The following is a 23,969-nucleotide window of genomic DNA, read 5'->3' on the forward strand; positions in this document are numbered from 1 at the left end:
AAGTGTTAAATAGGATATGGCAAGACTTTAAGAAAGCCAACTGCCAGAGTGAAATTCCATTTTATTTAATGATTTCCAGTGACGTGCTGTTTCTTTAAATCTACTTGTATTCATGAACTCAGACTGGGGAGAAGCTTTCTTACCCAAAGCTTCTACCTCAAGCTCCACCCATGGTCTGTAACTAAGCTTCAGGACCAGCTTCCTCATGGGCAGGAGAAAGAACTGATTAACACTTTGTGCAGGGAGGGTGGAGACTCATGGCATTGTGCAGGCTTGTCTTGAACTCCTGGGGTCCAGTGATCTTTCCACCTCAGTCTCCTGAGTTGCTAGGACTATGGGTCATCACCACTCTGCACTTCAGAGCTACTTCCTTCTGCCTTGGGCTGGAGGACCCCTCTCTTTCCCACCTCCTACAAATCAAGAGGATCACTAACCCAATGAGTATTTTCTCGTATGACATTTGGGATCATTCCTACAAGCTTAAGTTTGATTTTCCTGCATTTTAAAGAAGTTTACATGATATGATGTATGTGAATATATGTGTGCACATACATGTGTGTGGGTAAGGGCATGCATATGCCAGATATATGTGTGGAGGTCAGAGAACAACTTAGGTGTTAGTCCTCACTTTTTACTTTGAAACAAGGTTTGGCTGTGGCTGGATTTCTACCTGTAATCCTAGCACTGTTGGGGGTAGAGGTAAGAGGCTTGCTGGGGCTTGCCAGCTTGTAGCCTAGCACCAGTTTCAAAAGAGATCCTACCTCATAGAAATAAGGTGGAGAGAGATAGAATAGGATACCTAATGTCCTCTGATTTTAGCACATAGATGCACAGGCACAGACATCTACACACATGTGCATGTATACCTCTCCTCCCCCATATAGTATATAAACAAAATTAGATTTTTTAAGTTTCTTTTACTCTTTTGTAATTATAAATGTCATAATATCTATTTTATACAAATATAAAAATTCAGAAAAATATACACAAGGAATTAAAAAAAGCTCACAATCTTATTATAGACCAATAATCTCTACTAACATCTCAGTATGTATAAGGTTTTACAAAAGTAGGATTAACCTGGGAATACCAGGTGTTGTAGGCTTAAAAAAACAAAAACAAAAACAAAAGTAGTATTAAATTGTATGCAAGCTCTTTCAGCCTATATTTTCTTTTAATGCTTTATGAAGTTTCGTTTTCATGGATGCTTTTTCACTGACAACATAATTTTTCTTTCAGATAACTGTGCCAATTTCAGTTATTATTCATTACCTTATTGTTTGATTTATATTGTTTAACATGTTATATATATATATATATATATATATATATATATATATGTATATTTTCCTACTTTTTGGTGTTAATAAGAAATACTTTGAGGGCCTTCAAGATAGCTCAGTAGATAAAGGTGCTGGCCAACAAGCCTAGTCACTTGAATTTGATCCCTGGTCCTTGAATTGTAAAAGGAGAGAGCTAACTCCAGCAAGTTGTCCTCTGACCTCCAAAATTGCAACATGGCACATAGGCATGTGCACACACATACACACACACACACAATGAGGTAATTTGTCAAAGAGTAAAGTCACTGAACTAATCATTAAATCATTTTTTAAACAAATCTTTCCACGAAGTCCCTGTAGAGAAATAAATCTCTCTCCTTACTATATATATCACTAGGTTTAATGAGGCCCTTGTAACAAGTCCCAAATTAATAAGTGAAAAGCACACAAACTTAGGTAATATAAAGGCTTATAATTTTATTATGTTAATGTAAGTACACAACAAGGGGACTCTCAGAATTGAAAGTATAAAGAGGCAAGGAAAGCTGTGTGTATCCTATGCTAGATTTGATGGAAAAATAGATTAATTGTGAGGAGGTGTGGTTGGATATCAAAGTGTGATGCTGGTAGTCATGAACCTGGGGAGACTTAGCCCTGGCTGTTCTAGAACTCACTATGTAGACCAGGTTGACCTTGAACTCCCAGAGATTCACCTACCTCTGTCTCCCAAGTGCTGGTGTTTCTCAATGGCCTGGAGATGTGCTTCAGCTGAGAAGAACTGGGGAAGCTGAGCTGGATCTTCCTGCTTCTGCTGTCTAACCACGTATGGAGAGGCTGTATTTTTGAGCAGGGTATTCTTCACTCCCTACCTTCTTTCTCCCTATCTCCTCCTGTCTTGCCCACAGAGTGTCTTGGGTTTCGAGTTTTCTCTTTCACTACTGGAGATGGAGAGGAGATTGTCATATGTGGCCTCCATGGGATCCATCATTATGAGCATCTTGAATTAAGCCCTTCCATCTTCATGTATATGGTACTTGTGTGCATTTAGCTCAACTTGCAGATTTGCAGAACACTTCACCGAGGGCAACATTGCTTCCTATAGGCCTTTCTCCCTTCTCTCCCCATGGGTCTCCATTGGCTACTTTTAGGACAATGGTTACTTCTGTACAGAAAGCGCCTTAGCAAGCCTCTTACCTCTACCCAAAACAGTGCTAGGATTCTCTGCAGAAATCCAGCCACATCCAGACTTTTTTTCAAACAAAGTAGAAAGTGAGGACCAGCATTGAAGGTTGTCCTCTGACTTCCGTATGGATGCCTGGCATATACACACCCTTATCCACACACAACAATATGTGCACATGTGTGCACATACATCATGTACTGTAAACTTCTTTTCTGCACAGTCTTTTGCCAAAAAGGGTCTGGGGTAGGGCCCTGCAAGGCTTTGAGGCTGGCTAATGGGGGAGAGCTAGGCACCCAAACCATTTTCAGCTCTGCATGTGCAGATCCAACGTTTTAAGCGTACCTACATTTACCTGCACTGGCAAGAGGCAATCGTTTTGCATTTTAATGACAAATCAAGTACGCTAACTTGCATTTGAAACGAAAGTGCCTTAAATGTCTCTGGCTGTCAGAATGAGATGTTAGGAGCTTGATGAAAAGCGAACAAAGAAGACAAAGTATGAAGCCTGGATACAGTGCAAAATGAAATAAAACCTTGTATGGCCTGTCAGGGGTGTCAGTTGATATTCATATCTAAAGCACATTATAGCGTTACTTTGCAGCTCACAGCTTACTCATCTGTCTTGTTTAATTCATCACATTGGAGCCCACATCTTTTAAGTCTCGTGTGTCAACAATGGAAGAAATCTGTTAATTGACAAATGAGTGTCACAAATGTGAATTGGTGCCTTTACATCAGCGGCAGGTGTAGTCTCTTTTGTTTTTTGTTGGATCTATTATTGGCATAAGCCAGTGTAAGACATCTGTCTTTGTCGGAATGAGAAATGACAGGCCTTCTTGGCTGTCATTGTCTTAGCGCGTGCTCATTCTGTGAGATACTGTATAAAGATAAAATGTCAGTTAAAAGAATATGAAAAACTATCTAGAGGAAGTCCTTAAATTACTCAGAGAGGGGATCCGGGAATTGGGGCTGGAATTGAAATCCGAGTGTTTCACTTTGCATTTATCACACCTATTTAAAAATAATATTTCCTGAGGAACAGGATGAAGTGATCAAGCATTTAGGGAAATGTTATGTTGTGCTGGTATAATTAGCTTGATAAGGTTAGGAAAAAACTCTTCCTCCGCAAGACAGGGATTTATTTATTGTAAGGTCATCTCTCCGACAAGTACAGAATTGTCTCAGTACAAACACTCCAGGTGGGATCCCAGGCACTGATTTGCATGGATTTGGAGCTATTGAAATTGTTCCCCTCCAATTTCTTGTTCAGTTCTTTTCCTATCTCAGACTGATGAGAAGCATAATGGGGTGGGAAGCGGTTGTAGAGCGAGGAAGCAGCAAGCAGGGAGAGAGCAGTGTGTGTTGTCAAGTCCTGGTATGCTGAGCGAGCCACTCAGGTCTGGACACTGGAGGCTCTGCGGATGGCTCACATGAGTGCTGGTCAAAGGAGGTAGCAGGTCTGGTGATGGACAATCATTCTTTTCTTCTTCTTTCACCACTTCGGCAGGAGCCTGGACATTAGGGACGGTGAGGACAAGGGGACTTCAGTGAGGCATGTCCTGGTCAAGGATGGAAAGGCTCTAATGAGGGCTGCTCAGACTTGAGCATGTCCTCAGGTTGTGCATACTGTGTGTCTGATGGAGTCGGTGTAGGGTTAGCCAGGATACTCTGCTCGTCTCACAAGTGTTTACCTGCTGCTCAGCAGACCTAACTCAAGTCTCAGTGTCCTGGCCATCCTTCCCACAGGACATCTGAGGTATTTCCCAGACTCCACAGAGATCTGAGAAAGGGGAAGTCTAGATGGGACTGTTCCAGATGGCTTCAACATCAAGCAATTAGTTTGAGTGGAGTAGATCCCCAACAAGGCCTGTAATCCTGCCAGGACTTGATAAGTCCTGGGAGGACCTTTCCCAGGAGGCCTCAGGCTCCAAGGCTTGCCCATCTTTTCCTTTCTCAATTCAGTTAGTCGTGACTCAGTACAAAGCTTACCCCTTTCAAGTCACGGAAGCTCACAGTGAACTAGGGTGTTGTTGGGAGGGTAGAGTTGGTATTTTTCTGAGGAAATTCTGGAAAGCCCTTTTTCTTTCTCTACTTTCCCCTCCCTCCCCCGAGTCTCCTCCCTCCTTCCTTTCAGATTCTATGTGTGGCAGACATTTTCTGGCTGACCCTTAAATTCTCTGTTTTGGAGGAGATTTTAATTTTGCTTTTTAAATTAAAACAAGGCTTACCTGATGCTGCTAAGGCCTGCCTGAGAGAAAGGGAGGGAAACAGACTTTCTAAAAGAGTGTCCACAAGCTGAACCAAATGCCCTTTTCTTTATGAGCAAGGATCCTTTTTGCCACGTTGGGAAGGGGCTGTTTTATTTCATTAGAGGCTCAGGGTTCATAGAAGCAGGGTACCAGAGCACGGAGAGTAGGCGTGTATGGCTGCACACATCTCTCGTTCACCTTCTAAAAATGGGCAAGGCATGCACGTCCACCTCGTGTTTATCTACACACACATCTGTGCACACAGACACAGGCCAGACCTCCTCACAGACGTCCTTTGCTGAGCACCTTGAAGGACATCAGAAGACCATTTTTTTTCAGTCCCTCTTTCTGTTTTTCACTGCCAACTGTCACAGAGGGTCTGAAACAGACACACAATTTATTGGGTAGTGTTTAGAAACCTGTCAGTGGTAACGACTGTAGCTCTGATTTCAATTAACACCCACTAAATTTAGGCAAACTTCACGCATGTGTGGACCTGTTGAATGCACTTTGCATCACGTTGCAAAAAAATCTGTAGTGGTAATATTTTAGAAAAAAGATTGTGCTATGTGGTCAAGTGGCTTGTCTGTCCCTTCCTTGACCTGGCACCTGGTGGCAGCTCTTCTATGAAAATGCAGTCTTTGAGAGTCTGGTTTGGGTGTTTGCAAAACAACTTCTCAATTGCAGAGAGCCCAGTTATAGTTTTAGCATCCAATCTGGCTTATGGAAATACTTCCTTGCAGTTCATAATTCACCATTTCTCACGCCATGCTCAACTCCCTTTTCTGGCTATTTGGGTGAAAACAGCTGGGGAAGGGCCACATTTTATGATTAAGGCACTAAAAGATTAGCTGTAGGCGCTGCCCCATCTCTGGGGCTATGGAACTCTGGCTGCTGACAGCAGGTCTGTTTTGAATCGGACTCAGATTAAAGTGAGTGAAAATCATTTGGGGGCTGAGGGCTCGAAAGGTCACACATGTAATGAATTGTGGGTGCTTGCCTGGCTTCCCAGGCGAGAACCATAAGCAATTATTAAATGCCATTGTGTGTCAGGAAGGGTTGGTTGGTGGTGACTTTGAAGCCTTCCAGAAAGGGAGCCTGGGAGATTGCAAGAAGTGGTAATGAGGCCTTCGCAGAGAGGGACTTGGGGGCGGGTGGGTGTGCTTCTGCTTTACTTGGGGTGGAACATTTTATTGCATTCTCACCTTTGGTTTGCTTGTATCTGTATCCATGAATGTAGCAACTGTGGAGGGATGGGTTTGGAGGTGGGGGTTGTTGATGGTACCTTTCTCCTTTGCCTGGGTGAGTTCCTTCCACAGCTCTCTGCTGTAGGAGTGGGTGATTTTGTCCCTGCCTTGAGCTGTCCTGCAAACATTAATTATGCACTTATCAACTACTCCTTTATTAAGGCCGTCTCAGCCTACCTTGGGCATCTGGGCAGCTGTGAGGGACTGATAAGGTCTGAGGGTTACTCTCTCTTGCAGGCAAAGAGGTGTCCTGGCCTTGGTTGAACAAGGCTGTGTTCTGTTGTCCAATGCATTTAAATCCCAGCCCAAGGTTTCTCCCACTCCTTAGACCATTTAAGTTCCTGGTTGAAAGACACACACAACCTTCATATTTACAATAAGCCTTAAAAGGCACAATAGTTGGGCAGACACTACACTCTATGTTGTTGGAATCTATTTTCCTATCTATAACCCTGAGTTATTACTTACTATGTTTCATCTGGGTTGCTCTTACTTCCAATTAACAGCCAACTTCTCTTGACTCCTACCCCACGGGTGGCTTCTCCTCCTCCTCCTCCTCCTCCTCCTTCCCCTCAAGGTTCTCTCCCCCTCCACACACACTTAGCATTATAATAGACAGTAGAAGACAAACCTTAGACAGCATCCACTTTTTGTTCTCTCTTGCTGGTTTCAATCTCAGCCTGGTGCTGTGGAAAGCGTCTAGAAAATTCCATCCTAGAAAGGGGTCTTCCACTGAATGACCTCTATGACCCACTTAGAAGCCATTCTCTTGGGACTCCCTGTTTTAGCTTGTGCAAAACCTTGACGTAAATCTCAGAAAGTAAAAGGGGAGGCAGGAGGCTGCAGACCCGAATGACTCCCTTCACTTGGGCATCCTATTTGTTCTTTTGGTGCCTGGATTTGTTTACTCACCGGTTGCTAAATACTTGCTGTGTGCTAGCTGGCGGGGAGAGGGCTGGCAGAGATGATTCAATAATAGCTCAGTTCCCAAGAGAGATACCCATGTAAGGACAGGTGACAACAATCCAGGGAAAGGATGGACGGAATGCCCACCCACCCAGGGAAGTATGGAAAGGCTTCCTGGAGTGGGTGTATCTCGGAACTGAATCTGGAAAGAGGGGCAGGATAGACTGTTTGGGGGAGTGAGACTGAGTCTGTAGGCAGGAAGGTAAGCCTGAACAATGACAGAGAAGGCTGAGGAAGTCAGAGCCAGGGCTATGCTTGGCTTGGCAGGAAACCTTCCCACTCTCTCCATAAACCTCCCCATAACCTGTCTTTCCAGTGTTTTGAGACACAGTCTCATGTAGGTTAGGCTGTTCCAGAGCTTGCTGTGTGGCTGAGGCTGACCTCGAATGCCCTGTTCTTCAGCCTCTCCCTCCCAAATGCTGGATTATAGTTATGTACCTCCACACCTGGGCCTCACTTGTCATTTGGCCCCTAGCAGTCTCTGGCTTGTCCAGTGACACACCCAGAGTCTCAAATGTCTTGGTTGCTGTCTCTGATCCTCTAGTTGATCCATAGCAGACTTTGGTTTTTGTTGTTGTTCGTTTGTCTCATCTCTTCATTCTTCCATGTTTCCTTCTTGACTCTCTCCCATCTTTGAGTGGGGATCAATCAGGATGGTGAGGAAGGAAGAAAGAGGGGAAATGCAGGACACCAGGTTTTCTTGGCAGGCAGAGAATGCTTGTGAGTAGCGGACATCAAACTTGTGGTTTTCTATCTCCCCTAGTTCCCACTCCTGTTACCTTATTCTCCTCTTCACTTCTTACTGAGGAACCTCTACTCATTCAGGTTTGGTGCAAATGGCTGATAAAGAAGGAAAGGTCTTCAAGAAACATCTCCAGGCTTCTGGTGATGATCCCGGTCTGAATGTTTAAGTAGCAGGCATCTTGGGTCCAGCAAAAGAATTCATTAGAGGAGAGACAGGAGGGGACTTAGGGTATCCTTTATCATCTCAAAGGTCTTCACATAGATGCTAGTTACTCTCCATTATTTGGAAGCTCCTTTGCTCTCTATTGTCTGTAATTAACCAGACTCTTTGGGGGTGGGTATGGTTGGGAAGTGGTGAAGACTGTTGTCCGTGAGTCAAGAGTAGAGAAAGATGCTCCATTAGGAGTCTTTATGTTTTCAATACCATCTGGTCACTAAATGTTGTGGATATGGCCTGTTGGTGGTACCCTCTGTTGACAGAGTTCTTTCTGGAAGGGATCCTTCCAGAATACAGATTTTTTTCTCAAAAAGGGATACCCCGTGTTATTAGACAAAAACATTAGCTAGCTGATAGTTCCTTTCGGCCAAGGCACTGCAAGTTCTTGTGGGTTAGAGTTTCTTTAGGATTTTCTTTTTTGGTCCAGTGAACTTAGAATGAAAAGAGACTTTTTTCCTTGTTATGATAGTTTTTTTTTTCTTTTCCTTGAAGGCCTTTGTGGGAATATTGGGCACAGGGTTTGGTGGGAGGAAGGGTAGAAAGAATGAATACCAAGCCCCAAAGGGGATGGTGTGGGTTGGGTAGGTAGGGATTTGTCTGCATTATTGGTCCATGGCGCCCATCCAGCCTGTGGCCTCTCTCACACAAAGCCATCGTTCTGATTAATGGCATCCGTGTCTTGGAGGCATGGATTGTATTAGACCTTGTTTAACAGTTCCCTCTATACATCCACTTCCCCTGGAAGTGCACCAAAATAGGAGGAGAGGAAAAAAAGGGACTGAGAGAAAGAGGCTACATTTGGACAAAGTAGAAAGGAAAGCCTTTTTTTTTTTTTTTTTTTTTTTTCCATAACTGCTTTCTGTGACTTTCTGTAGGCTTCGAGGCTTTATCGCCACAGCGCTCCTCTGGGAGAGCCAGGGGGGAAGTGAAGACAGACATCTTGGGAAAGAAGATGAGTTTCCCTGCCAAAACTGGGAGATGATGCTGGCTCTCTTGGCTCCTTAGAAACTCCAAGAAATCTGCTGACATTTTAAAGGGAAAGCAAGAGAGGTTGGGGTGTGTGTGGGGGGGTGATTTATGATGACATCACATGTTGCCCAAGCAGATCCTGTAAGAGGAAAATGGCTTTTATAGCGAGCATGTTGCAATAAAGAAACAGTGAGTCATGGGGGAGCATCATCGATTGAACTTATCTTACTTATCTGCTTTATCTACTGCCTCCCTGGACCCAACCGGAGACCTTGGGGCCTTGCTGCAAAGAGTCCTGAGGTTTAGGTGCCTGAACCCAGCCTGAATCCAGAGCCTGCATGCTTATTTCCCTCTGCTCAATGTCTTCCTGATGACATCTATTGCATCTGGTGTTGCTCTTAGCTTCCTGTCACGTGCAGGTGTATTACATCCTGTATGTGCACACACACTCGTGAGGGTGTGTGTTGGGGATGGGTTGTGTGTGCATCAGGAAATAGGCGGTAGAGGAGGGGGCTGTGAGAGGAACCAGCAGTGTCTTTGCTTGTCTTGGAGCTACGGAACAATGCGGGGCTTGAGCAGAAGGATGGGGCATGGCTACTATGCTTGTGCTGGGAAGACTGACTGGATATAGGTTGATGTAGCTATGGGAACAAGAGGCATGCTAAGGTGTGTGCTGTGCTAACCACTCACAGGATGCCAACACTAAACTGCAGTGACAGAAGGGTCCTGGAGACTTGTTTGCAAGAGCTCTGCCTTCCTTGTTCTTGGGTGTAACCCCTCGTTTTGCATGATGCGCTTTTTCATCTTTCTCAAGATTCAAGTGCCTTTTTGCTTTTTGTTGGTGTTGTTGTTTACTTTTGTTTTTCCTTTATCAACAGGGTCTGAGGACCAGATCTGAAAACTTTTCAGATGAAGGCCAAGTTGTCAGAATAATTTCTGATTTGTTGGTATGTGTTTGCATACCAGTGAGGGTCAACGCATGAAGCTAGAGGGTAAAAATGCTTCCAGAGAAGTTTTGGACATTAGGAGGGACCTGGGTGTGTGGTAGAGATTGGGGTCTATAGGAGGAGGGACCTGGGTATGTGGTAGAGACTGGGGTCTATAGGAGGAGGGACATGGGTATGTGTTAAAGACTGGGCTCTATAGGAGGAGGGACCTGGGTGTGTGGTAGAGACTGGGCTCTATAGGAGGAGGGACCTGGGTGTGTGGTAGAGACTAGAGTTCTATTTGAGGATCAGGTGAGTAGTTGTACAGCTATGTTGGAATGGCATCTTTCCTTCTCTTGGTTTGCTTGCTTGGATCTCACCTCTGTGGAGGAGATCCTCCTTATTGGCTCCTTTGGGTCTGAGAGCCCCTGGAACCATCAGGCTCCCAGAGGGCATAAGTTTGGGAGTCTTTGAGAAGTTTGGGAGTCACGAGAAGGGCAGTTATTTCCAGAGTCATGGTTAGGACATCCTTAGGCCTTGACTTTTAGGGGACCAGGACGGGCAACATCAAGTTTTTCTGTACTCTGGAAGGATCCAGTCCAGATTGGAGAGGATTTGACTAGTCGGCCTGGCTCTGTATGTCCATGGTATGGAACTGCTATTGTCCCCAGTGTGGGGTCAGAGGCTCACCCCTGGGCACTGAGCTTTGAGAGGAGAGGTTGGCTTCATCGTGGAGACATGGTATATCCTATTTGTGTTCTTGATGTCTGCTGGGCACAAGCGTCTCTTTTCAGTCTTTTAAATGACCGCAGGTGATGGTGCCACGCAATCACATCACTCCAGCTCTTTCTTGAATTCTGATGCAGCAGCTATGAGGCCACAGTGATACCCTACCCCTGTGTTCAAGACACTTTTCTTCTGGGTCCAAATTCAGATCTCATTTTTTCAAAGTCTCAGTTCTATCCAAAAAGTCATACTTCTCATACTGCATATATCCTGGTTGTTGGGGGAGTTGAGCTTCAGGAAAGAGGCAGGCTTTTCGAACTGTCAGCAGTTGTAGGATGTCAGTCTTACCATGATCCTTTCACTACAGGGCACTAGGAAACCATGCTCAGGCCTCACAGTGCCCAACTTGCAGTGTCAGCATCGGAACTTGGCTTGGTCTGTTTCAAGTCTCTGGATCCCTCTACCCAACCAAGCTCTTGCTCAGCTAATGGTACCCATATTGTTTTGAGTTCTGCTGTTTTTCACTTAACATGTCAAAAGCATTTTTCTGTGTTTCTATACTGTTCACGATAATCTTTTTAAATGACTACATGATTTCTCTCCCCGAGCTGATGTTCTCTAAATGTAAACCAGCCCTCGAAATATTGAATGTTTATTTCTCATTTCTTTGATGTTGGAAACGGAGCAGAGAGTTCCGAGTTCCCTTTATGTCCCCCAAAAGAAGCAATTAGCTCAGTGCAGATGGAGCCTTGTGGGGGGCTCCAGGTTGTGTGTGGATCCCTATGTCAGGAAGGTTCATGGGAGGAGAGAGTGGCTCATTGTCTTGGTTTTGATTCAAGCCAGACTTTGTTGTTGGATCCTTGACCGCCCCCCCCCCCCTTCCTCGGGGAGGGACCCAAATCACTTGACAGCCGATCGATCCCTTCTGTCTTACTCTTTTACACACCTTATTCTCCAGGCTCCCCGTCCATTCTCTACCTGGGGAATGTCCCTTGCTTTTTCTCTTTCCCAAATCTGTCTTACCTTTTAAACCTCATTCCCCCTACCAGCTTGGCCAGCATCAGTGTCTTCTTGTACTAAACTGCCTGAAACCGCTCCACCCAACCTCACAGCAACTTATGTGCCGATAAGGGAATTTTTACTGCTCTAAACTGAATACAGAGAGAAACAAAGGGGCGGGACCCCCACTCATGCCCTCAACCCCACCCAAGCTCTCAACCCCCATCCTGCCTTCACTGTGTTCCAGATTCCAGATCATCTTCCACTCTACTCCTGTTAGTTCTTAGGACCCCTTTGTGGTGCAAATCATTCATTGCCTTCCCCTCACAGTGACGTGATCTGCTCAAAGTTGTCAAAGTGTGGCACTGATTGTCCTGTAAGCTGCAGTGCTCTCAAATGGCAGGTCCCATTTCTCGAACTTTCTATCCATTTCCTTTCTCTTCCGTGTCCAGTGTCTGGCACAAGACACAGAGTAGGTGCTCATTAAGTGCTCGCTGAGCTGCACATTGGACCGTCTCTTTCGTGGGGATAAGAATTCCCCTGGCACACTGCTGAATCAGGAGGGGAAAATGTAGTCAGCCCTGCACACAGCCTGTGCTTTTCATTCCAAATGCTGATCTCTGCAGTTTAGCAGGGGTCAGGCAATGACAAGAGGCAGAGAGGAGGAAAAACATCTTGAAGCTGCCTCCTGCTCCAAGCTAGAGCAAAGCCCCACATCTGGTCCTTGTCTTCATCCCTTAGTTTCTTTCTTCTGCTGAGGGCCTAACAGCAGGCAAGATGAAGCATGGCCAGATACCAAAGGGAGGTGATCTGTGCTTGGTAGCTCAGGTGATTTCCAGGCTCTGGGCTGGACCTTGAGGTGGAGGTGGGAAGGAGCCCCTTGGGCTTGTTCAGGTCAGGGGTGCCCAGGACAAGGTTGGGCCTCTGCAACCTTACCTTTTGTATCCCTTTTATTTGTCCTAGACCAAGACAGTTGTTCTCCACATCAGACATTTAAAGGAAGCTTTTCTGGAAGCTATGAAGGTATGAGAAGAGATAGGAGACTGGATGCAAACCATAGTGGGGACCCCATCAGAGGTCCCCACTGAAGTAGAAGTAGATCTGGTACTTCCACAGAGGCCAGCACCATACACCTTGGGATGGAGTTAGGTTGAGAGCTTCAGAAGCCACACACACAGTGGTGGAGGGGATGGCTGGCAAACTGAAGGGATCGGTCATAGGGATAGGCATTTGGAAATGCTGGGTTTCCCAAAGTTCAATGCTTCTTCAATTTCAGAGCTTCTCAGACCCCCCTGCCCACCCCCACTGACATTACCTGGTAGCCTGTGTTTAGAGATAGAGTAGAGGGTGTATCTTCAGGGTGGTCCCTGGTACAGAAATCTAGGCAGGGTCCTTGGATTCAAGTCTGAGCTTCATGTGCATTTCTCACTACAAAGTTGGAAAAGCTGTGGCTCAATTTCCTCTCTTAGGAAATGCTGGCTCAGAGGGCAAAGTGAGGTGATTGCTGCAGGCTGTTCATCTAGGGTCTAGCTTATAGTAACTGTTCAGTATGTGGTAGTGGCTAGTCCATTTGTTCCCTCATGATCTGGGCTCCCATCACCAGTGACCATGGAGACTTTGCCTTAAAGCACAGAAAACCAGTTCTGTTCCCTACCAACATCAGCATCATTTAGGAGTTAGTTGGAAATGTAAACTCCTGGGCTGTTTGTTGGCCCTACTGAGTTTCAGACTCAGTAGAGCTGGGATGAGGGCCAAGAGTCCTGATAGACAGACACCAGTGTTATTTATATTATTATTTAGGATACATATTTGTATCACATGTTGTTTATCCAGACATATTGCTACCTCTCGTGCTAGCTGGATGCTTCTTTACCCAGGATCCCTCTGAAATCAGGCATGTGGGGGTGAGCTTGTGACTAGATGAGAAATAATAGGGGAGTAACGTTTTCTCTCTAAGCCAGTCTTGCTTGGTTGAGTACATATTATATTCTATCTGGACTACTGTAATAAAATACCACAGGCTGGGTGGCTTGTCAATGCTTTTCTCACCAGTTTGGAAACTGGAAAGAATAAAATCAAAATGTCGCAGATCGTATCTGATGAGGGCCACTTCTTAGGTAGCTGTCTTCATATTCTCACATGTTAGAAGGGGCGGGGGTGGATCCCAGCTCTTATGAGCGTACTGACCCATCTGTGAAGTTCCACTTCCCTATTGGGTAACCACAGGAGCGAGGATTTTAACTTACGAATTTGGGGGCTGGGTGGAGGCAAAAGCACAGACCATAGTAGGACAGGTCAAACTTTGTGAGTCCAGCAGACTGTCAGTCAGGTGACTTTGGCACAGGGGTAAAGGATAGTCAAAGTGAGATATGCACTAAGCCTTTATCGTGTTACATTTTTTTTTATATGTTGTGTGCAGGTGTATACATATGAGTATAGGCTCACATGTGTTATGGAACATATGTGAAGGTCAGAGGGTAGCTTTCATGAGTCAGTTATCACCTTCTACCTTGCTTTCAGACAGCATCTCTCTTGTTATTTTCTTTATCTGGTACTTCAGGCTAGCTGGCCCCAAGCTTCTAGGTGGTTCTCCTGTCTTTGCCTCCCATCTTACCACAGGCATGTTGGTATTACAGGTACACACTACCATATTTATATATTTTTAAGACTTGGATTCCAGGGTAAGCACTTTTACCTACTGAATCATTTCCCCAGCTCTCTCCTCCTTTTTGAGACATGGTCTCATGTAGCCCAGGCTGACTTTCTGTTCACTACATAGCCAGAGATGATCTTGAATTTCTGATTCTTCTACTTTTACCTCTCACATGCTAGGATGACAGGCATAGACCACCATGCTCAGCTTAAATAAGAGCATTTCACGTTGTGCCATGTCCTATCTTCTGAGGGCTGGTCCCTTGCATTGGATTGTAAGATTCCTATGTGTATATGTGACATGGTAGTTAATGAACTTAATAACATGGCTTTGAGGATGATCATTACTTATAGGAATTGTTCTTTGTTGTCTGTCATATTTTGACATTTGGCAACTGCATATTCAATGGTATATATCATCCTGTAAATGCATGATTACTATATGGTACTCTGTCTACCAGACTGCTCATCAAAGTGGAAATGAATTCCTTTATATCTAGCCTCGCACCTGGCAAGCAGTCTTGCTATAATAACAATAGCAGAAAATAACAATAACAACAACAGCAGCAGCAGCAGCAACACTAAAAACAACTCTCTTGAAACCCTTTAAATGTCTTCTGGGTTTATCAGAACACTTTACCCTCCCCTGGCCATAGCTTTCAATTTCCTTTTGTGGGTCCTATTTCTGTCTTTCTGTGTTTTCTATGAGATGTTTCTCCCTGAGAACCAGCTGGGAAGCCTCCGTGGAGGTTATTATAAGTGTAGAGGGGCTTTGTGGGGGGGCAGTTAGAGCTATTGCTGGGATCCAGTGCCTTGGAGAAGGGAAGACTGGGGTGGATGCAATGGAGTAGCAAAGGAAGCCAGAATAGGTCTCAGCCTCAAACTTTGCCTCCCAGTGTTAAGGGAATGTTTCTGAGAGATAACTGGATCAACAAGTCCTCCCCTTAGTCAAGTAAAGAAGTCTTTTTTCCTAAGGAAACCCTTAAGAGCCCCTGAAGTCCATTGTTTCAGATAATTCATGGTTTGCTATCCAGGCTCCTTTGAAGTACAAAGAATCCAAAATATAAACCTTTCTCCTCACAATAGAATCTACTCTTGTTATGGAAATCCTAGGGATTTTACATTATAATACTCACCCATCAGGCTTGGAGAGAAATGAAACTTCTCTCTGTCAACGTTCTTGTGGTATTCTTGCTGGCTGAAAATGAGCCCGAATCAGGTGTCATCCAATCTCTTGCCTAGTAAACGATGAACTGATGAACCGCAGCATAAAATGGCTTATTAACTCCTCCCCAAAAGGCAGTGCTTTTAAATGCTTTTATCCTGAAGGAAGGCATAGGTGTTGAACATGATTGTCAGTTATGTTTTTCTGAGGTGGTCCAAGACCACGTTTGAGGAAGAGCCTTCTACCTCTTTCTTCTCAATATAATTGACTCCTGCTTGAGCTTGGGTGGAACCATTTGGACATTCCCACTTCCCCAGGAATCTCTGTTCTGGCCTATCACAGTGGATCTCAGGAGTTTGTATATGTGTTCCTGTGTGTATGTGTGTGTGTGTGTGTGTGTATGTGTGTGTGTGTGTGTTCCTAGGTTGAAAGTGAAGCAGTAAGTTCAAGTCTTTCTGATTTCCACTTGAAGACCAACATGACAAAGTTAGACTGGCTTCAATAACATCATGTGTGTCTGATTAATGAATAACAATAGCATCACTGCCTATCAGTATGGGTCTCAGATGGAAACCTCAGGGCTTGTGTGGACCCGCACAGGGCCAGGGAACGTAGTATGATCAGCTCTCTGGAGACAGCTATGGGAGTGGACTCCTACCCCAATTATGTGCAGACTCAGCCTTCCACTTCCTCCCCAAATTTATTCCTGTCTCCTTTATCTCAGCTAATGGTGTCCCCATCCTCCCCGAATCCTGGGTGAGTTCCAATCTAAGTCCATACTCTCAACTATTGCTCTTGATGCTCCCACTTCCACCCCTCCCCCCTTCTTCCAGCCTTGCCAACAGAGCAGTTGGTGAGAGTCAAGGTCAGATCCAAGTTCTCCCTGCTCAGAACTCATAGTTGTAGAACTTGGGTCAACGTCCTAGCCATACAGGGACTTTTTTTTTTTTTCGGTTTAGCATAAGTTTTCTTAATCTCTAGCCAAGTGGACTGACTCTGTCTTGTGTTTTTCTCTTTCTACGTGACACAGGGTCTCATGTAGCTCAGGCTGGCCTTTTGATCTTCCTGCCTCCTACCTCCTAAGAGCTGGGATTTACAGCTATGTGCTGTTATGCCTGGTTTATTCAATGCTCAAGATCAAAGCCAGGGAGGGCCCTGTATACACTTACAAGCAAGCACTTTACCAGCCAAGCTCTATCCCTAGCCCTTTTGTGTTTTTCTAGCTCTTAGTCTTTGTTTGTATATTCCCTCCTGTTGGTTTGCCAAGGCAAGAGTACCATAGGCTGGGTAGTTTAGGGACTATAGATAGTCATGGTCTCATATTTCTATAGGTTTCACATGTAAGGTGCAGGCAGGGCTGCTCTCTCAGAGTCTCTCCTTGGCTTGCAGGTGCCCATCTTCTTGTGTCCTCACAGACGTTGTCCCTTGTGTGTCGGCCTGTGCTCTAAGCTCATCTTCTTATGAGTCCAGCAGGCATGTTAGACCAGGGCTGACCCTGATATCTTCACTTTTGCTTGACTGCCTTTTAAAAAGACATTAGTGAGTGCAGTCACATTGGAGGTCCTGGTGGTTAGGATCGCAAAACATATTTTTTGGGGGGAATGATGGAAGGGTGGTGTATGGATTACAATTAAACCTGTAACACCTGTCCCCCAGGAAAAAGTCCTGTTTTTACAACTCTGCTTGTCATATGTATATGTTCAGGGCCTGCTCAGGGCGATCTGATTCTGCCTTTCCAGAACTACCAGTCTCCCCATCCTTGTGCAGGAAGGACTTCCTGGCAGCCCTAAGGCTCCAGGGACTGCCACAGCAGCCCCATGGCGAGTGCAGTTGCAGAGGACAGTGGTCTAGAGGTTGAGTTTCGCCTTCTACTTATGGGGAACTGAAACCTTTGTAGCACCTGGGGCTCTGCTATCCTCACTGTCCCACAGTTCCTCCTGCTTAAGCATCACTCAGAGTGCACCATGCCTGATCACCTGTATAATTCATGAGGGACGCCTTGTGTCTCCCAGCCTGCTGCTCATTTGCAAGAATTATAGGCTTTGACAGGGCTGGCTGTGGGGCAGTCTTGCTTGTCATGGCTGCGGTAATTACTATTCCTTTTCTAATTACTTGTCTTATCCACACGGCCCCTTTCAGCTGCCACAGCGAAGGCCTCCCGTCCTCTCAGGCACAGGCAGCCAGGTCACTGCCACTACTACGGCCCCAAGGTACAGTCTGTGTTGAGGCCGCCTTTCCCTCCTACCCCGTTGTCCTTCGCCTACTTTATTCATTCTCTGGTTTCTGAGCCATGCTCCACTTAGGGAAAATGAATTGCAACCCCTTGTTCTTTTTAGATCATTGCCCTGAACGTCAGAGGACAGGGCGTGGCTCGTTGAGTCCATGTGCAATGGCTGTCACTCTGCGTTGCTGGCTGTGTTCACCTTGGGCGAAGACAGCTCTCTCCCAACATCCTAACCTGCTTCAAGTCAGGTGGAGACAAATAGCAAAGGGAACATCATATTTAAGAGTCTGAATGTGCTGAGTGGGTGCTTTGGAAACTTACCTCAGGCAGAAGTCCTTGGTTCAGGCTTGGTGACTGATGTAGCATTGTCTGCTGTTAATAACTAGGAGATGGAAGACCCAACGAGGCCATATTTTTGCCTGTCAACAGGGAATCTCCAATTCTTCAGTTCTGAGTTTCAGCAGATGAATTTGCCTGTGTTCTTTTCTGGGGCTCCTCTGCAAAGCCCCCGATCTCACGACTCTGTTTAACAGAGTTAAGGAAGGCATCCGTTTCAACTCGAGTGCTCCTCATTTCCCGTTTAGAGGACTGTTCTTTAATAACTTTGGAGGAAGTTGACTGATTTTAATGAAAGCCTACCCATTATGAAGGATATTACCACACACTGCAGATTTTATTTAAATGTAGTCTGTCCCCTTGAAACAAAATGGCAAGGGGTAAAAAAAAAAATCTCTGTAAGACCATTTTCTCAAAAGACATATAATGGGTGTCAGTGGAGATTAGTACTTTTTTTGGTAAGGTGAGGTCTTTTCTGAATGCTTTAAACCACCAGTGTCACTTTTGGTCTTGCTACTTGACACACGTTGTTTAGCAGTCTCTTTGAAGTCCCCTGCCTACTGGCTTTTATTTTTATGGATCTTGCCGATGTCAATTCTAGCTGTAGGTCCTTAGGGACAATCTTTCCCGATCTCCTCTATGTAGCCAGATCTCTTTGTTGTTCATAGACCATCACCTGTCCCTCCCTGATGGCTGAGGCTAGTCACATTGAGGTCTCAGTTCTGTGCTTGATCTCTGCCATGTGGCTTCACAGTTTCTCCCTTGGAATGGATTCCTCTGAACCAATGGTATCAGCTGCATGGCACACTCAGATCAGTGAAACGTAGGTGGAGATAAGACAGAGTCAGATCTGAACCTAGACCGTAGGGGACAGGGCTAATTCTACATGCCTCTCTCAACTCAGTGATGCAGGATGTCTCCAATCTTACAACTATGGGAGATTACTACTATTGCCTCACTGTTGAAGGTGTCAGGGTACAAAATACATTCAATACAATACTTCACTAATTTGAAATACATAAATTTTAAAGGTAGCTTTTCTGGAACATGTAAAAAAACATGTGGTGAGATGTTTATTTGTGCTAAAATGTTATAGAATTGGGTGGATTGACTGGAAAACACCTTATCTGCAATTGCTTTTATTTTCTTTTTTCATGTGTATATTTATATGCATGTATGTAAGCATGTCTGCATGTGTGTGGGAGCACATGTATGCAGGGGTATGCTCATATGTGTGGCGGTGTAAAGTTGATGTCCACAATTGCTCTTCAGTTTATTGATTTAGACAAGAGTGGCTTCATTGAACCTGAATTTACCATTTCCTGACCCTGGGGACCTTGTCTCTGTTTCTTGGGTGATGAGATGCCTTCCTGGTTTTCATGTGGGTTTGGGGGATCCAGAACTCTGATCCCCATTCCTGAATGACAGGTGTGTGCGTGCATGCCATTCCTGAATGACAGGTGTGTGCGTGCATGCGTGCGTGTGTGTGTGTGTGTGTGTGTGTGTGTGTGTGTGTGTGTGTGCACGTGCCATATAAGGCGTGTGGAAGTCAGAGGACCACCTTGATATTAAGACAGGGCCTCTTGCATTGCATATGCCAGACTTGCTAGTGCATGAGCTCATGTGCATTCTTTTGTCTCTGTCTCATCTGAACCTCTGGAGCATGGGACTACAGACATGTGCTATTGAGTCTGGCATTTTGTGGGTTCTGGGGATCAGAATTCCAGTCCTTACACTTACACAGCAAGTGCGTTACCCACTCAGTTCCCTCCTCACCCTTCCACTCAGAATCTCAAAGCAAAAGAAATGTAATTCAGATCCTTGGCTAATATTCTCCTTATCTGTTAAGACGTGTCTGATGTTCATTGTTCTCCACTATTAACGATAAGAGTATTTTCATGGATCATTTCTGTGTTAAAACAGAAGTCAGGCATTTAAGATCTGCTTTTGATTTCAGAGTAAATTTTGGCCAATTTGACAAGACAAAAACATTCATGAAACTTGATGTTTTTTTCTTACATGGGATCCCCCCACCCCCGCCCCTATGTCTTCTAAGGAGTGAAATAGAGCTCAGAGGCAGAAGCCACTCTCTGCTCGTCACTGCCTCTATGACCCGGGTGTGATTGAACTTTCTGAGCATTACTTTCTGCACTTATAGAGTGAGTTCCCATCTCTGTGTGAGGATCCTGACAAAAACTTCAAGTGAACTGTACTTAACAAAGATTGAAGATGGTAAATGTTAATTATTTTCTTTTTATTCCAAAAACTTGAGAAGTTTTACTGAAAATAATAAAATGGATATCTTCTAGAATTTTCCTATTACCATACTCTTCTGGCCACTATTAAACAAAACAAACCAGGTTCCAGACTCCAGACAGCACAGAGACCTGGTCCTCACCCTGTTCCCCGTGGTTCTAACCCCACTGCTCATCACAGTTCTCGATTTTAGACTTCTGCCCTTTCGACAGTGGGCAGCAATGTTTTAATCTAACATGTACTCATGGGAACTGGGCTTATGCTCTTCATATTTGGAACAAAAATGTTAATTTTTTTAAGCTAGCAACCTTATAAGTGTTTTTTTCCTGAAAAAATTTCAGTTAATTCTTTGAGGGTTTTCTTTTAGAGCATTTAATTGTATCATCTGCAGAAGTTATTTTCCTCTTTACTAATTTTCATGTTTCTTATTTCTTTACCTTTTATGGTTGCTTTGACTAATAGTGGGTGATGTGTGTGTGTATGTGTTTCATTTTACTTATTTTCACTGTGTTCCCTTCTCAAATTAGGGTGTTTGGATATCTGGGGAAAGAAGCATGTGGTTTCCTCAATTTCACCTACTAATACGGTAAACTATATTAGCTCCTTAATACAGAGCTACTTACAAATCCATTTTTTTAAAGGCCTTCGCGTGTGGTGTTATAAGAACAGAGTCATGAAGGCAGGTTTTCTACATATTTGTGAACTAGGATGCCATCTCTGTTGAATATGCTGCCTAGGTCCTGTTTGCTAAAGCTTTGGTTGATGAGTGTAATTGGCTGGAGTTTTTTTTTTTTTTTTTTTAACTTGTCTCTTCTCATCCACATTTGTTTTCTGTATCTTCCTAGACAGATTGTCTTCTGTCAAACTTTTGCATTGAAGAGCTAACCCCAAATGTAACTGTCTGGAGTGGAAGAAATTACTTTTAAGAATGAAATTATGGTTAAATTAAGTCAAAAGGACTAGTAGGGTCAATGTCTTTGTAAGAAAGAAAAGATGCCTCAGAGAGTTTCTCCTCTCCCGTCTTGTGCAAAGAGTTTAAGAACCAGCTGCCTCTTTTCACGTGGGACACAGTAAGAAGACAGATAGTTAACAAAAAGCCAGGAGGAAACCAGTGCTCATGTTAACTTGAGGGTTAGTACTGAGACAGTAAAATTTTCTTATGCAGGTGACCTAGCCATAATTTTTTTTTTAAAGGTTGCCTGGGCAGACCAATACAATGTTCCATGGATGGTTGTTGAACTTAAAGCAGTTTGATTTATGTCCCACACCTCAACCTTGCCATGGTACAAAAGTGGTGTGCACTTCAATAGAAACCATACTTTGGATTTGGATTTAGTATCACATGGTGTGACACTGTCTCAGGATGCTGGCCATGTGCATTAGCACCAAGAAGTCACAGAGCCACAGGGAACCAACTCTTCAGCACATTAGATTGCCCAACTAGGGTGTTCAGTAGCCGATGTGGATCTGATGCTTTTCCAGATCCTGGTGTTGTCAGCTTAGATGAGTCATCAGGGAAACTGCGCTAGAAGCTTGTCAAGGTACTCAGACTGTTTCTTTAGGTTCTGCATCAAAGAGTGCAGATGACTCCATTCTTTATTTCTTGAAGCTACGAGTGGTGTTTATCTACAGAATACATAGGGCCTGGCTTGTCTGTTACACAATAATTTGGTATCTTCTGCAAGACATGATTTCTTTAGATTTTCAATACTTTCTAGATTAATGCTACCCAGTTTCAAGTGTGTTAGAATAAAATTGGAACTATGTTTTGGGGAGCTGGAAAATGGCTCAGTGCTTAAGAAGACTGCTGCTCTTCCAGAGGACCTGGGTTTGGTTCCCGGCACCCACATGTGACTCTATGGACAACTATACACATATGGCATATGATTTCACACATACACATAAACAGAAAATAAAAATAAGCCTTTAAAATTATGTTCTTTTCTGTTTCTAAATTCTGTTTTTGTGGTTACATTTATGTTTTCCTTTGTGTGTGTGTGTGTGTGTGTGTGTGTGTGTGTGTGTGTTTTGTGACAGGGTCTTACTCTGCAACCCAAGCTTACTTGAAACTCACTTTACAGGCAAACTAAGACTGGCCTGTAATTTATAGCCCTCCTCCTGCCTCAGCCTCCTGAGTGCAGTTATTGTAGGTGAGCCCCGACCTGTACTTTCGTGTGCGTTTTTGTTTGGATAGTTCTTTCTGGCTTTCCCTTTGACTGATGGCTTAATGGCTGATGGCTGTCTCAGTGGCTCCTGGATTTTCAGTGCTTTTTCCCTGTGAGTCCTGTTTCTCTCTGCCAGTCTTCCCTCCTTGTGTCTATCCCATGCTTTCAGCTACAGGTCTAATGTAAATGCTTCATTCATTCTTGCTTATCATTGTACAGACTTGAACTTGTGGCTTTCCTTCTGAATATTGCTTTAGTGGCATCTGGGAGACTTAAGTGCATCATGTCTGCATATGGATTTTCTAAATCTTTTGGGTTTTTGACTTTAGTTTTCTCTTTTCTTAAAGTTCTCAAAGAGAGTTTAAAACTTTCTGTGAAGTGGGATCAGGAAATGTAGTATGAGCTATCACTACTCTTTTTTTACAAGGTGAACTTATGACCTTGTATATGGTTAGATTTTTTTTTTTGTCACACACTTTAAAATTTGGGCCTCTGCTTTCAGCTGTAGCATTCAAAGTTAAATCTACTATGAAGTCAGATCTTCATTAGGCTTCTTGGAAACCTCATGTTTTTTTTTTTAAGTTTTATGAACTTTATAATTATTGCATAAGTATAGGTATGCATACATGACACATATGCACACTGGCATGCATGTGGATGTCAGAGGGCAGGTCTGTGGACTTGCTTGTCTTCTTTCAGCCTTACATGGGTTCTGGGGATCAAACACAGGCTGTCAGGCTGTGAAGCGAACGCCTTTACCCACTGAGCCCTCTTGCCATCTGCATTCCTTATTTTGGACTCACTAACGTAACGTGTCATGAGGCACACTGTCATTCATTGTTATGATGGGAGCATCGGAGATTACACAGACGATGGGGATCCATCCTGGGTTTATCAAGGAGGCATTTTGACCTTGCTCCAGCAGTGCTGGGAGACAGGAGTCGAAAGACCAGACAGAGCATCTGGAGCTCTGATAATGTCAGAAAACTATATACAGGGTTTTGAAGAACAGGTAGGAGTTTGGAGGTCAGGAGTCAGTGCTGGGGCATTTTGAGCTAGGCAAGTGTATTGTGAAGCTGAGTGAGTCGAGCATGGGAGAAGGCATAAAGCCTGCTTTGCAGCCATGGCTCTGCAAGTCTCCACAGTTCCACATCAGGAGTTAGTAGCCTCCCGGGGCACCAGCCGTCTCCACTCAGGGGGCTGTGAGAGCATCCTTGTGGAGGTCATCACCAGTCCACCTAGCAGCAGAGTAGGATAGTGCACTGCTTCCCATACCACTCTGCCGGCGGGCTCTCAGCTCTGCGCTTCTACCAGAGAGCTGAAATTGGCACCCATCTCCGTTTGATACCATTAGGTCAATGTTTGAACATTAATCAGGGAGTCAGAGGCATTTCTGTGAAAGAATTACAGCGTCTGATACACACTTGCTATATGGAGCCGTTTCATCAAGTGACCCTAGTAAATTACCAAATATTTAACACCGCTGATAAATCAAACACTGTTCTGTCAGTAGGAAGCACAGGTATTTAAATAATTAAGGAGTTCTTTCTAGAGCCTCTTCACATGATGGTATTCTAGACTTCAGATCAGTTTTCCTCGAGCCCTACCTCCATGTAATATATAGTTATTTCAAATCAGCTTTACTTATTGGGCTCTTTTTAG

General features: G+C 44.3%; 1 protein-coding gene and 1 long non-coding RNA gene across 4 annotated transcripts in view; one reads left to right on the plus strand and one right to left on the minus strand.

Annotated features, from left to right (window-relative positions):
- Lrmda (leucine rich melanocyte differentiation associated) overlaps positions 1 to 23,969 on the plus strand; it is a 1,019,879-nt gene that overhangs the window by 23,839 nt on the left and 972,071 nt on the right. The gene's annotated exons all lie outside the window — the stretch shown is intronic.
- LOC116084501 lies at positions 8,946 to 15,526 on the minus strand. Its single transcript, XR_004116138.1, has 3 exons — positions 15,298 to 15,526; positions 12,825 to 12,937; positions 8,946 to 8,997 (listed from the first exon to the last, which is right to left on the minus strand). It is a non-coding gene; the product is annotated as an uncharacterized LOC116084501 (long non-coding RNA).

This window comes from Mastomys coucha, unplaced genomic scaffold (genome assembly GCF_008632895.1).
Source record: "Mastomys coucha isolate ucsf_1 unplaced genomic scaffold, UCSF_Mcou_1 pScaffold9, whole genome shotgun sequence".
In the NCBI taxonomy this organism is placed as follows: Eukaryota; Metazoa; Chordata; class Mammalia; order Rodentia; family Muridae; genus Mastomys; species Mastomys coucha.